The sequence below is a fragment of the Oryx dammah genome, unplaced genomic scaffold, assembly GCF_014754425.2.
Source record: "Oryx dammah isolate SB20612 unplaced genomic scaffold, SCBI_Odam_1.1 HiC_scaffold_11, whole genome shotgun sequence".
NCBI classification, from domain to species: Eukaryota; Metazoa; Chordata; class Mammalia; order Artiodactyla; family Bovidae; genus Oryx; species Oryx dammah.
The window spans coordinates 48,629,425-48,642,620 of record NW_024070195.1 but is presented as its reverse complement, the minus strand read 5'-3'; positions in this window follow the sequence as shown (position 1 = coordinate 48,642,620).

Genomic DNA, 13,196 nt, shown 5'->3' with positions numbered 1-13,196 from the left:
TGATTTTTCCTTTTGAGAGCCCACATATAAGTAGGTGCTAGTGGTAAAGAACCTATCTGCCAATACAGAAGACATAAGAGACAACAGTTTGATCCATGGGTCAGAAAGATCCCCTGGAGGAAGACATAGCAACCCACTTCAGGATTCTTGCCTGGAGAATCCCACAGACAAAGGAGCCTTGCAGGCTACTGTCCATAGGGTTGCAAAGAGTCAGACATGCCTGAAATGAGTAAGCACGCATAAGTAATATAATGAAGCATTTGTCTTTCTCTTTTTGACTCATTTCATTTAACGTAATTCCCTCAAACTCCACCTACTTGTAACAAATGGCAAGAATTCCTCATTTCTCATGAATTAATAATATTCCATTGTATATGTATATCACATCCTTTTTTTTATCCATCCATTAATAGACAAGTTATCTCCATATTTAGCTATGGTGAATAATACTGCAATAACATGTGCAGAATTTCTTTGACATCCTGTTTTCATTTCCTTTAAACATATACCCAGAAGTAGGACTGAGTCCTACTTCGTTCACAGCTAAGGCTGATGTCAAGGAGCTTACCACTTATGTTTTCTTCTGGAAATTTTATGGTTTCTAATTTATATTCAAGTCTTTAATCCATTTGGAGCTGACTTTTATGTGATGTAAGATAGGGGTCCAGTTGCACTCTGTTGCATATGATTACACAGTTTTCCTGGGAGATGAAAGGAATACACAGAAGACCTGTACAAAAAAAGATCTTAGGGAACCAGATAACTACAATGGTGTGGTCTGTCACCCAGAGGCAGACAGTCTGGAGAATGAAGTTAAGTGGGCCTTAGGAAACACTGCTGTCAGTAAAGCTAGTGGATAGGATGGAATTTCAGTAGAGCTATTCAAAATCCTGAAGGATGATGTTGTCAAGGTGTTGCATTCAATATGTCAGCAAATGTGAAAGGCCCAGCAGTGGTCACAGGACTGAAAAGGTAAATCCTTATCCTAATTTCCAAGAAGGGTAGTACTAAAGAATGTTCAAACCACCAGACAATTGCATTCGTCTCCCATGCTAATAAGGTCATGCTTAAAATCTGGCATGCTAGGTTTCAGCATTATGTGAACCAAGAACTTCGAGACTTCCAAGCTGGGTTTAGAAAAGGCAGAGGAACCAGAAATCAAATTGCCGATATCCACTGGATCATAGAGAAAGTAAGAGAACACCAGGAAAACAACTACCTTTGTTTCATTGACTATGCTAAATCTTTTGACTGTGTGGATCATACAAACTGTGAAAAACTCTCAGAGAGATGGGAATACCAGACCATCTTACCTGTTGCCTGAGAAAACTGTGTATGGGTCAAGAAGCAACAGTTAGAACCATGTATTGAACAGCTGATTTGTTCAGGGTTGAGAAAGGAGTGAAACAGGGTTATCTGCTGTCACTCTGTTTATTTAACCTATATGCTGAGTATATTAGGAGAAATGCTAGGCTGGATGAGTTACAAGCTGACATCAAGATAGGCAGAAGAAACATCAACAACCTCAGTTATGTGAATGACACCATTCTAATGGCAGAAAGTGAAGAGGAACTGAAGAGCCTCTTGATGAGGGTAAAGGAGAGTGAAAGAGCCAGCTTAAAACTAAATATTAAAAAAAAACTAGATCATGGCATCCAGCCCCATTCAGTTTAGTTCAGTCGTTCAGTCGTGTCCAACTCTGCAACCCCATGGACTGGAGCTCTCTAGGCTTCCCTGTCCATCACCCACTCCCAGAGCTTACTCAAACTCATGTCAGTTAAGATGGTGATGCCACCCAACCATCTCATCCTCTGTTGTCCCCTTCTCCTCCTGCCTTCAATCTTTTCCAGCATCAGGGTCTTTTCAAATGAGTCAGTTCTTCGCATCAGGTGGACAAAGTATTGGAGTTTCAGCTTCAGCATCAGTCCTTCCAGTGAATATTCCGGACTGATTTCCTTGAGGATAGACTGGTTGGATCTCCTTGCAGGCCAAGGGACTCTCAAGAGTCTTCTCCAACACCACAGTTCAAAAGCATCAATTCTTTGGTGCTCAGCTTTCTTTATAGTCCAGCTCTCACATCCATACCTGATTATTGGAAAAAACATAGCTTTGACTAGACGGACCTTTGTTGGCAAAGTAATGTCTCTGCTTTTTAGTATGCTGTCTAGGTTGATCATAGCTTTTTTTCCAAGGAACAAGCATCTTTTAATTTCATGGCTGAAGTCACCATCTGCAGTGATTTTAGAGCCCCCCAAAATAAAGTCTGTCACTGTTTCCATTGTTACCCCATCTATTTGCCATGAAGTGATGGGACTAGATGCCATGATCTTAGTTTTCTGAATGTTGAGTTTTAAGCAAGCTTTTTCACTCTCTTCTTTCACTTTCATCAGGAGGCTCTTTAGTTCTTCACTTTCTGCCATAAGGGTGGTGTCATCTGCATATCTGAGGTTATTGACATTTCTCCCAGCAATCTTGATTCTAGCTTATGCTTCATCCAGCCTGGCATTTTGCATGAAGTACTTTGCATGTAAGTTAAATAAGCAGAGTGACAATATATACCCTTGACGTACTCCTTTCTCTATTTGGAACCAGTCTGTTGTTCCATGTCCAGTTCTAACTGTTGCTTCTAACTGTTGCTTCCAGCCCCATTTCATCATGGAAAATAGAGGGGAAAATACGGAAGTAGTGACAGATTTCCTCTTCTTGGGCTCTAAAATCACTGTGAATGGTTACTGTAGCCATGAAATCAGAAGACAGTTGCTTCTTGGCAGGAAAGCAATGACGAACCTAGACAGTGTATTGAAAAGCATTATTCTGCCAACAAAGGTCTATATAGTCAAGTCTTTCTAGTAGTCATGTATGGTTGTGAGAGCTGGACCTTAAAGCAGGCAGAGCACCAGAGAATTGATGCCTTCAGACTGTGGCGCTGAAGAAGACTCCTGAGAGTCCGTTGGACAACACAGAGCTCAGACTAGTCAATCTTAAGGGAAGTCAACCCTGAATACTGGTTTGAAGGACTGATGCTGAAGCTGAAGTTCCAGTATTTTGGTCACCTGATGTGGATAGCCAACTCACTGAAAAAGTCCCTGAGGCTGGGGAAGATTGAGAGCAGAAGGAGAAGAAGGCATCAAAGGATGAGATGGCTAAATGGCATCACTGATGCAATGGACATGAACTTGGGCAAACTTGGGGAGACGGTGAGGGACAGGGAGGCCTGGTGTGCTGCAGTCCATGTGGTTACAAAGAGTCAAACACGCCTGGGTGACTGAACAAAAACAACCCAGTTTTCCTAACACTCTTAATTGAAGACACTATTTTTTGCTCATTGAATATTCATTGCTATTTTGCCATGAATTAATAGACTATATATGCTTAGGTTTATCTCCAACCTCTTTATTCTGTTCCCTTGATCTATATGTCCATTTCTGTGCCAGTACCACACACATTTTAATATTAACACTAAAGTTTTATAATATAATTTAAAATGAGGAAGCATAATCTTTCTAGCTTTACTGTTCTTTCTCAAGATTTATTTGTCTATTCAGGGTCTTTTTTGGTTTCATACAAATTTTAGGATTATTTGTTCTAGTTCTATGAAAACTGCTATTGGAATTTTGAAAATGATTACATTTAATCTGTAGATTGCATTGGGTAGTATGGACTTTTTAATAGTTTTCATTTTTCCAATACATGAGCACAAATATCCTATCATTTATTTTTGTCTACTCAATTTCTTTTGTCTATATCTTATAGTTTTCATTGTATAGATCTTTCATCTCTTTAGTTTTTTGGTCCTGGATATTCTTTCTGATGCAAATATAAATGGGATTGGTATCTTTACTTCTCTTTCTGATAGTTTGGTACTAGTGTATAGAAACACCACTGATTTGGGTACATTTATTTTGTATCTTTCAATTTTACTGAATTAATTTATTACTTCTAAAAATTTTTGTAGAGTCTAGGGTTTTCTGCTGTATCATTTGTGAATAGACAGTTTTACTCCTTCCTTTACAATCTGGATGTCTTTTATTCATTTTTCTTTCCTAATTTCTCTGGCTAGGATTTCCAGTATTATGTTGGAAAAAAGTGGTAAGGCTGATCAACCTAGCCTTATAAACTCAATCCTTCTTAAACTGAAATTCTGACACACTTTATTTCACCTAATACTTAGGCTTACTCTCTGAATAAGAGATACTCTAGAATATGAAATAAATAAGATCTGCTTAATGGATACACTAAACAACAATAACAGATCCTCTGAGGAATACAATGCCTACCAAGCCAAAATAGAAATACAACATGACTTGTAGTGAGTCCTGGGGAGTTATGTAACATTCTCTAGATAGTGTTTTCATGCGTCACAAGATTACAAAAATACTTTCTTGTAAATATGAACTATATAACATGAATTTTTTGGTCTGGGGGTCAAAAATATTTGCTTAGGTTAAGCAAAAGTATTTTATGAGCCAAGGCTACAGTTTGCCCAAGAATTTTCAGAAGCACATTTAAGTTCTCTAATGTCTCTATGGATTTTTTCCCTCCAGTGAATTAGATCCAAGTTAATGGGAACCATTAAATCTGCTTTTGTCAAATCTCTTAACTCCATTTCTCCAAGTTATTTCTTTTTCAGATGCCTTTTGAGATTTCTTATTTGTTCCATCAGAGTCTCTTGGAATTAAAACCTTTACTGACCTGTGAAATGCATGATAAAACAAAAACACCTAACAATATTTAGAGGCTGAGTGGATGTGATTTGTGGGATGACCATGTATGATGTTATATGAAAACACAGCTTGATGCAATGTCTAATCTGCTGTGACATTCACGTTCTAAGTGACGCTCAAGGAGATGGAAGGATTGGCTGCTCATACATCCCAACCTACACTGGTCTTCTGTCTGTTAACTTGTTAATGAACCATGATTGAGTAAAGTAATGAAGAGTTTACAGAAAGCCCCAGGAAACCAATTTCCAATTTTGCAACCAGCAGGCTCTAACTTCACAGAAGCCTTAGCTAATTTTGTCTGGAAGCAGACTTGGATACTAAATGCCATCCTTGCTTTGTGATTCAGACATAATTTTCTAATCCCTGTATACTTGCCTATTAATGAATGTTTCTTCAAAAGATCCATTCTGTTTCTCTCCTTGGTTGTTATAAATAGGCTGATTAGCTAAAAATTGTTACAATGAAACATGAAATTTTTACCACTTTGGAAATTAGAAATATTGAAAAACATTGTTCTTATGTCTAACCTACATAAGACAGGAAACTAAATATAAGAGAATTGTCTAAAATTAATCAAAAAAATTTTTAGATTATGTAATGCTTATATCTAGGGTTTAAAAGAGGTTTTTTTTTTTTAATGTCTTTCAGAGTATATCCAATCATTCATTATATTTTTAACTATAAGAAAAGATGTAAGTCAGGCTTTATTAATAATCACCAGGCAGATGAATGAAGAAGATTTCCTTCAGATAAGACAAATAATCTTTTAACTGGAAGGCACAATAAAGAATAAAAATACTTTCTCCTTATATTAACTCCTGCATTTAACACTCTCTGCAAATGAACACTCATCATCAAGAGTCCCTTTTGATTTAAAAGATCAAGTAAATGGGAGTGAATTACATTCTGTATGACATTCTTAAAAATAACCTTTATATACTCAACAAAGCTACTGAAAAATAAGTATTAAGATGTGTATAAACTGGAGCTGCTAACAGCAAGCGTGTGTGCTGCTGCTGCTGCTAAGTCACTTCAGTCGTGTCCGACTCTGTGCAACCCCATAGGCAGCAGCCCACCAGGGTCCCCCGTCCCTGGGATTCTCCAGGCAAGAACACTGGAGTGGGCTGCCATTTCCTTCTCCAATGTATGAAAGTGAAAAGTGAAAGGGAAGTCACTCAGTCATGTCCGACTCTTGGCAACCCCATGGACTGCAGCCTACCAGGCTCCTCTGTCCATGGGATTTTCCAGGCAGGAGTACTGGAGTAGGGTGCCATTGCCTTCTCCAGCAAGCATGTGTAACTGATGGCAATGCCTGTACATGCTGGCAGCACAGGAGTCCCGCTGTAACTTTGGACACACTGGGCTAGGCTGGTGTGTCCCTAGCTAGTCTTAATCTGTTTAAGGAACATTTGGTTCCATATAAATATTTGGTAAATGTGAGCATGTCCCTCTCTAATTCCAAGGAAATTGCCCACTTTTTCCTCTGGTTATTAGAGGAGTACCAAAGTACAATTTATTTCTACATACATTACTTTATTTTTTTAATATAAATTTATTTTAATTGGAGGTTAATTACTTTACAATATTGAATTGGTTTTGCCATACATCAAGATGTAAAATTGACTGTGCTCACATTTGAAGTAAAGTGGGAGAAACCCTTTTAGAGTTGACTGTAATGACTCAAGGGAGGAAGTATTCTCAAAGAAACACCAGCTCCCTTTAATGTTGGTATGTGAAGGTGTGAGCCAAGCTTAATTGATAATCCCTGTTCAGGGCATGACACAGGTTTCCTTCAGACAAGGCCAAAAGTCTTCTAACAGGGAGGCTTTTATTCTCACTTCCATTAACTCCTCCATTTAAAAGTGTCTATAAATGACCACTTATCATCGAGAGCCCCTTCTAATTAAATATATCAAAGAAATGGGAGTCTGTCAATAGCCCTTCTGGAGGTGAGTTATGCTACTCAATTGTGAAACAAGGATTTTTTTTCCTCTCCGTTTTAAAGATGTAGAAAGTAAAGTGCATCATCCAGATGAAAATGAGTCTAGACATTCAGGCTATAACATTGTTATCTCTGAGACTCTTTTCCACTGGTTCCAGCTGAGTGCAGATTGCAGACATCTTGGAGATAAAAATCTAAACGCTCCAGTGGCACTGAAAAACCCATATGCCAGTCAACATTAGCAAAGCTGGATATTTCTTTTGCATACGCCTCGTTTGACCCCATGGACTGCAGCATGCCAGGCTTCCCTGTCCTTCACTATCTCCCAGAGTTATACACCTATTTTAAACTACAATGTATAAAAAGGCAACTTATGCAGACTTCAAAGCCTATGTATTTTCAGTAACCTTGCACAAATGTGAGATTCTTTTTTGCTTTCACAGTTCCATGCTTGTCCCAGAGTCCAGCCTAATAAATGCTGACACTCTTGGCTCAGTTTAATTAGCAAAAAGCAAGCTGTGTGGAACAGTGGGGCACTGAAGCAGGGGTATAGATGGTGTCAAGCATGCTCCTGCCAATCATGGATCAGAGTCCACTTTCAAAGCAGCCCTGGGTGAGACATTTTGGCAAACTCTCTACTGGCAGTACATTCTCATGGACAGTGCTTTCCATTTGTTCCTTAATAATAACTGCCTACACATTTCACAATAATTCCAGTATTTTAAATTTGGGAACCTCTCTAGAGTTTACAGATGCTTTTTGTGTATTATCTCATCCAACCCTAGGACAAGCATGTTTGTCTTTGACACAAGAGGAAATGGAGGCTCAAGAAAAAAAAAAAAAAGATTTAATCAAAACTATCAGGCTGCCAAGAGTCAGAGCCTGGGCTTGAGCCCAGGTTATCCAGCACTTAGCCATCTCTTTCCCCTTTGCAAGAGATGTCTAAAAAGTCCAAAGATAGGTACACACAATTGTGCCCATTATACATGCAGATGGTAGCCATAGGCTCACTGCAAGCTTAGCAGCTCTACTCCTGGCTTTATCATCTAGCACAGAAATTAAGTGGCACAAAGAAATGTTATAATAAATGTTTACTGAATGAGTGACAGTAGATGAATACAGCAAACTGTCTTGATATTACATAATACTCCTTGTCACATCATGTAAAGTGAAACTCCAAATAGACAGCAATGAAAGCATTCTTAGATTGGTGGTTCTTTGATTTGCTCACCTATAATCATAAATGCAGCATGTACAACTTAGATTTTTTGAGGAGAGGCAGATTGGGAGCTAAAAATTAACATCGCTTATTATAAAACATTACTTCAGTCAAAAACAAAAAAAAAGAATGAGCTCTCAATGAAACACTACCCAAAAGAGTGCAATATACTAAACAGAAACAACATTAATTCAACAATATTTTGTGAGGAGGACAAGTTTCAATTCTCAATCAGAATATCATGATTTCTTCCAGTATTTAGCTCCATGAAACTGAATGTCCATTTCTCATTGAAGAACACATGGACAAGTAAGGAAGACATGTGTGAAGTTCACTACCACAATGATCAAGATGGGGTAATATAATTAAATACTTTAGAAATCCCACCAGGGGATTAAAGACTGAGGGAATTTAAGGAAGTTTGGGAGACTGTGGGAAGTGAGTGCATGTGTGCGTGATAAGTCACTTCAGTCATGTCCGACTCTTTGAGCCCCTGTGAACTGTGTAGCCTAACAGGCTTCTTCAGGCAAGAATAGTGGAGTGGGTTGCCATGCCCTCCTCCAGGAGATGTTCTCAACCCAGGGATTGAACCCACATCTCTTACATCTACTGCACTGGCAGGCAGGTTCTTTACCACTAGCACCATCTGGGGAAGCCTGAATCCAATGATCACTGAATAAAAGAACCCAGTAACCTAGCAACAATGTATTCTACCTTGAAAAAAGGCCAGATGCATCCAAGCTTCAGTCACTCTCAAGCCACAAGCCCTGATATTCAAAGCACAGATGATTGATATTGGGTCTGAATCTTGTTATATGAAGTCAGGGAGTTCACTGACCCTGAAGAGCAGCATTTCTGCCTGTAGCCTAGGCAAGAAAATAGGTAAAAAGGAAAGAAACTGGGGAAAAGATACATTATACTGAAAGCTGAGATGAATTACCATATTTTAGGATATGTCACTATCCTTCTGCTAATATACATATGATTTAAATAGCACCGTGGAAGTCCCTGTTAGACCATACAGCATTAGAGAGGGAACTAATGATGTAAGCCATGATGTCTACCCCAGAATAAGGAAGAAGATGGTCTTCTCCTCTCTCCCCTTTTTCTTTGATTATAAAAATGCAACCCTCTTTGTCCTGAGCCTGCACTCCCTTGCCTGCCTGCTTATACCTTTCATAAGCATCCTGTGCTAATAACTTAACTTCACCTGTGGCTTTGTCTCACACTGAATCCTTTCAGTGCTGAGACAAAAGAACTTGAGCTTCGGTAAGTCCTGACACCTGGGGAGCAGTTACAGTTAAAAGACAGTGGATTCACAGTTTGACTCAGGTAACTCAAATCAGGGCTTGTGACAACCTAAAGGGATTGGGATGGAGTGGGAGATGGGAGAGATGTTCAAGAGGGAGGAGACACAAACCTATGACTGGTTCATGTTGCTGCATGGCAGAAACTAATACAATATTATAAAGCAAATATCCCTCAATTAAAAATAAATTTACATATATATATATACATATATATATATACACATATATATATATACATATATATATATAGTGGAGATGATGGAATTCCTATTCCATCACCTATTTGAAATGAGCTATTTCAAATCATAAATGACGAAGCTGTTAAAGTGCTGCACTCATTATGCCAGCAAATTAGGAAAACTCAGTGTTGGCCACAGGACCGGAAAAGGTCAATTTTCATTCCAATCCCAAAGACAGGTAATGACAAAGAATGTTCAAATTACCATACAATTGCACCCATTTCACATGCAAGCAAGATTATGCTCAAAATCCTTCAAACTAGGCTTAAGCAATACATGAGCCAAGAATTTCCAGATATACAAGCTGAATTTAGAAAATGAAGAGGAACTAGAGATCAAATTGCCAACATGCCCTGGATCATAGAAAAAGCAAGGGAATTCCAAAAAAACAAATCTATTTCTGTTTCATTGACTATGCTAAAGCCTTTGACTGTGTGGATCACAACTGCAGAATATTCTTAATGAGATGGGAATACCAGGCCACAAAACCTGCCTCCAGTGAAACCTGTATGCAGATCAAGAAGCAATAGAACTACATGGCACAACAGACTTTCAAAATTGGGAAAGGAGTACATCAAGGTGTCATCCTGCTTATTTAATTTCTATGCAGAGTACATCACGTGAAATGCTAGGCTGGGTGGATCACAAGCTGGAATCACAAGCCTGGAAAGATTGCCAGGAGAGATATCAACAACCTCAGGTATACAGATGATACCACTTTTTTTGTAATTCTTTCTTATTTTTAAATTGTGAAAGTATGATAACACATTTACAGGGAACTTGGAAAATACAGAACAAAGTTACTTATAGTTCAACTATATATTACAACTATTTTTTAAGCAGCTAAATTCAGATTTTTAGTTGGAGTTTCAATACCAAGCTCTCAAAAATTAATAGAATTAATATACAGAAAAGTAGAAGGATATAGTAGACCTGAAAAGCACCATGAACCAATTCAACACAGTTAAGATTTTTACAATTTTCACACAACACTATACAAATTCTATTCAAATTCCTATTCAATTCTATTCAAGTCCTCCTGATTTGAAATTCTGAGTGTGGGGGGTGTGGCAGTACAGAGAGGGAGAGAACTATATGGCAAATGAAGAAGTGAATTTCTGCCCTCTTGGAGTCCATCTGCAGCATTGACCCAGCAGTTCAGTTTTGACTGAAGGAATTGCATCTTGAAGTCCAACCCGCTTCCACAATCTTGGAATGCACAGGCTTAGAGCAAACTATTGAAATATTTTCTCTTCCATGCCAGTCAATGAAAGTACCAAAAGTACAAGTTCTTAGAAGAGGCCGTATGATTTAATCATGGTTTCTTTACTCTGAATGAAGAATTACTCCAAAATAGTAATTATGCTAATATAGGATTGCAAAAATAAGTTTAATTAATGGCTGCAGATATTCACACATAAAATACCTTTAACTTATAAATTAACAGAAATTATTATGAAAATGCAGCCTGTGGCAAGTGAAAGTTCAAGGAGCTGAGGGGTGGAGTGCATTTCTAGATAAACACTAAATTTTATACGTAAAGAAAATTCATAAAAGCAGGTTGACACAACCATTTGTCCTAGTGAAGTTGAAAAAAGATGCAAATATTCATGATTCTAGGCTTCCAATTTTTCTTAGCATGATCGATCTTTTCTATAATTTTTTAAAGAGCATGTTTTGTATACAAATCCTCTACTGCTAATTGAAAATGTATTTTAAGGGAAATGCATCAGTGCAACAATTTATTCATTTCCAGTAGCAGATTCGATGACATTTGCAGAAATAGCTCTCCATTATCTCCATTGTATTACTTGGTAAATTTAGCAGAAAGAAGGGGATGGAAAAATATGAAAACATGAAATGTGAAAATAATGAAACTTTAATGTAACACAAAAACTGTGACAGATGTAAAGCTACAAAGAGTCATTAAATTTTTCCCAGTCCATCTCATTTTATCTCCCTCATCCCTTCACTATCAATTACTCCTAATGTTCCTTTTTCCTGCTGGACTCAGAGAAGCAATTTGCTTGTTATATCTTTTCCTCTAAACCAATCTCTAGCACCACAAGTATGACCCACAAATCATGTGGCTTGGAATTTCTCTAAGTGGTAATTCTATTAGAGATGTTTTTAGTCACTATAGTAGCTATAGTGTCCATTTTTAGATTCATCCTCAAAAGGGCTAATGCTGTACTTTGCAGGAGCCAGGTAACTGACTTATCATAAATTTGTCCATTGTTGCCCAGACTCACAATACAGTGCAATAAGAACTACACTGGCCTTTTTTTAGTGTGGATCAATGCCTGTGAAAAGAGACTTAAGCTGTAATCATTTGTCTTTGTCAACTATAGATAGCCACCTAAATACATTTAAAATAAAATTATACTGGAATTGCCTGATATTATCAGTTTTATTCAAAGTAATAATAACTACTGGTTCTGTGGGGTCTAATTTTAAATTTGGGGAGCTAACAAAGGTGGTCATTCACCCGGAGCAGCATTTAAAGTCATTAGCTCATACAATATATTGAAGGAGGAAATACCTGACAGTAGAAGCTTCTGTTCTAAGGAGGATTTTTAGCACCAATATCCTGCTTTTGGATATCTCAAATGTAACTCCTAGTCCTTTAGAATCACAAGAAAACTCCGGCAGGTGCAATAAAGGTAGTAAAGGCTGGTAGTTACATGCTACAAAATGAAGCTAACATCTAAGTCATTTACGGTGGCTCAGAGGTTAAAGCGTCTGCCTCCAATGCGGGAGACCTGGGTTCGATCCCTGGATTGGGAAGATCCCCTGGAGAAGGAAATGGCAATCCACTCCAGTATTCTTGCCTGGAGAATCCCATGGACAGAGAAGCCTAGTAGGTTACTGTCCACGGGGTCGTGTCCACGGGGTCGCAAAGAGTCGGACACGACTGAGCGACTTCACCTTCACCAAGCCTGAGACTAGGAAGAGGTGGAGTGGGTGGAGGATGGACATCTGAGAGGAGCAAGGGATGTAGATAAGGAACATGAGAAGCTTCCTTTATTCATACCCTTCCTTTGTACACATCCCTCATCGAAAAATGTACTTCCAGGAACTAACCTCAGTGGCAATCTCCAAACCTTAAGAAAACCTTTAGAGGCAGAATAGCAAAGTAGCTGAGGAGATGTGTCTTGAAACTGATCTCAATTCTGACACACAGCTACTGTGACCTTAAGAAAATGACTTAAAATCTCTTTGATATGGACCATGCAGTCACATCTTACATGAAGAAATAAGATTATAAACTCAGAAGCAAAAATTATCCTCAGAAATACCTGTGTAGTTTTCTCTTCTGTGCTTTATAATTTTTTTCCATAAATTTTCACAAGAAAGTTGACAAAGCTTTCCTGATCTATGAAATATCATGCTTCACTTTTTGTCAATATTCAGGAATTCCTAAAATTACACATTTACATTCCCACCAACAGTGTAGGAGGGTTCCTTTTTCTCCACAGCCCTTCCAGCATTTATTATTTATAGACTTTTTGATGATGTCTATTCTGACTGATGTGAGGTAATACTTCATTGCAGTTTTGATTTGCATTTCTCTAATAATTAGTGATATTGAGCATCTTTTCCAGTGCCTATTGGCCATATATATGTCTTCTTTGCAAAAATCTCTATTTGGGTCCTCTTCTCATCTTTTGATTGGGCTATTCTCTAGTATCTTTTAAGCTGCATAAGTTGTTTATATATTTTGAAAGTTGATTCCTTGTTGGTGTCATCATTTGCAAATAT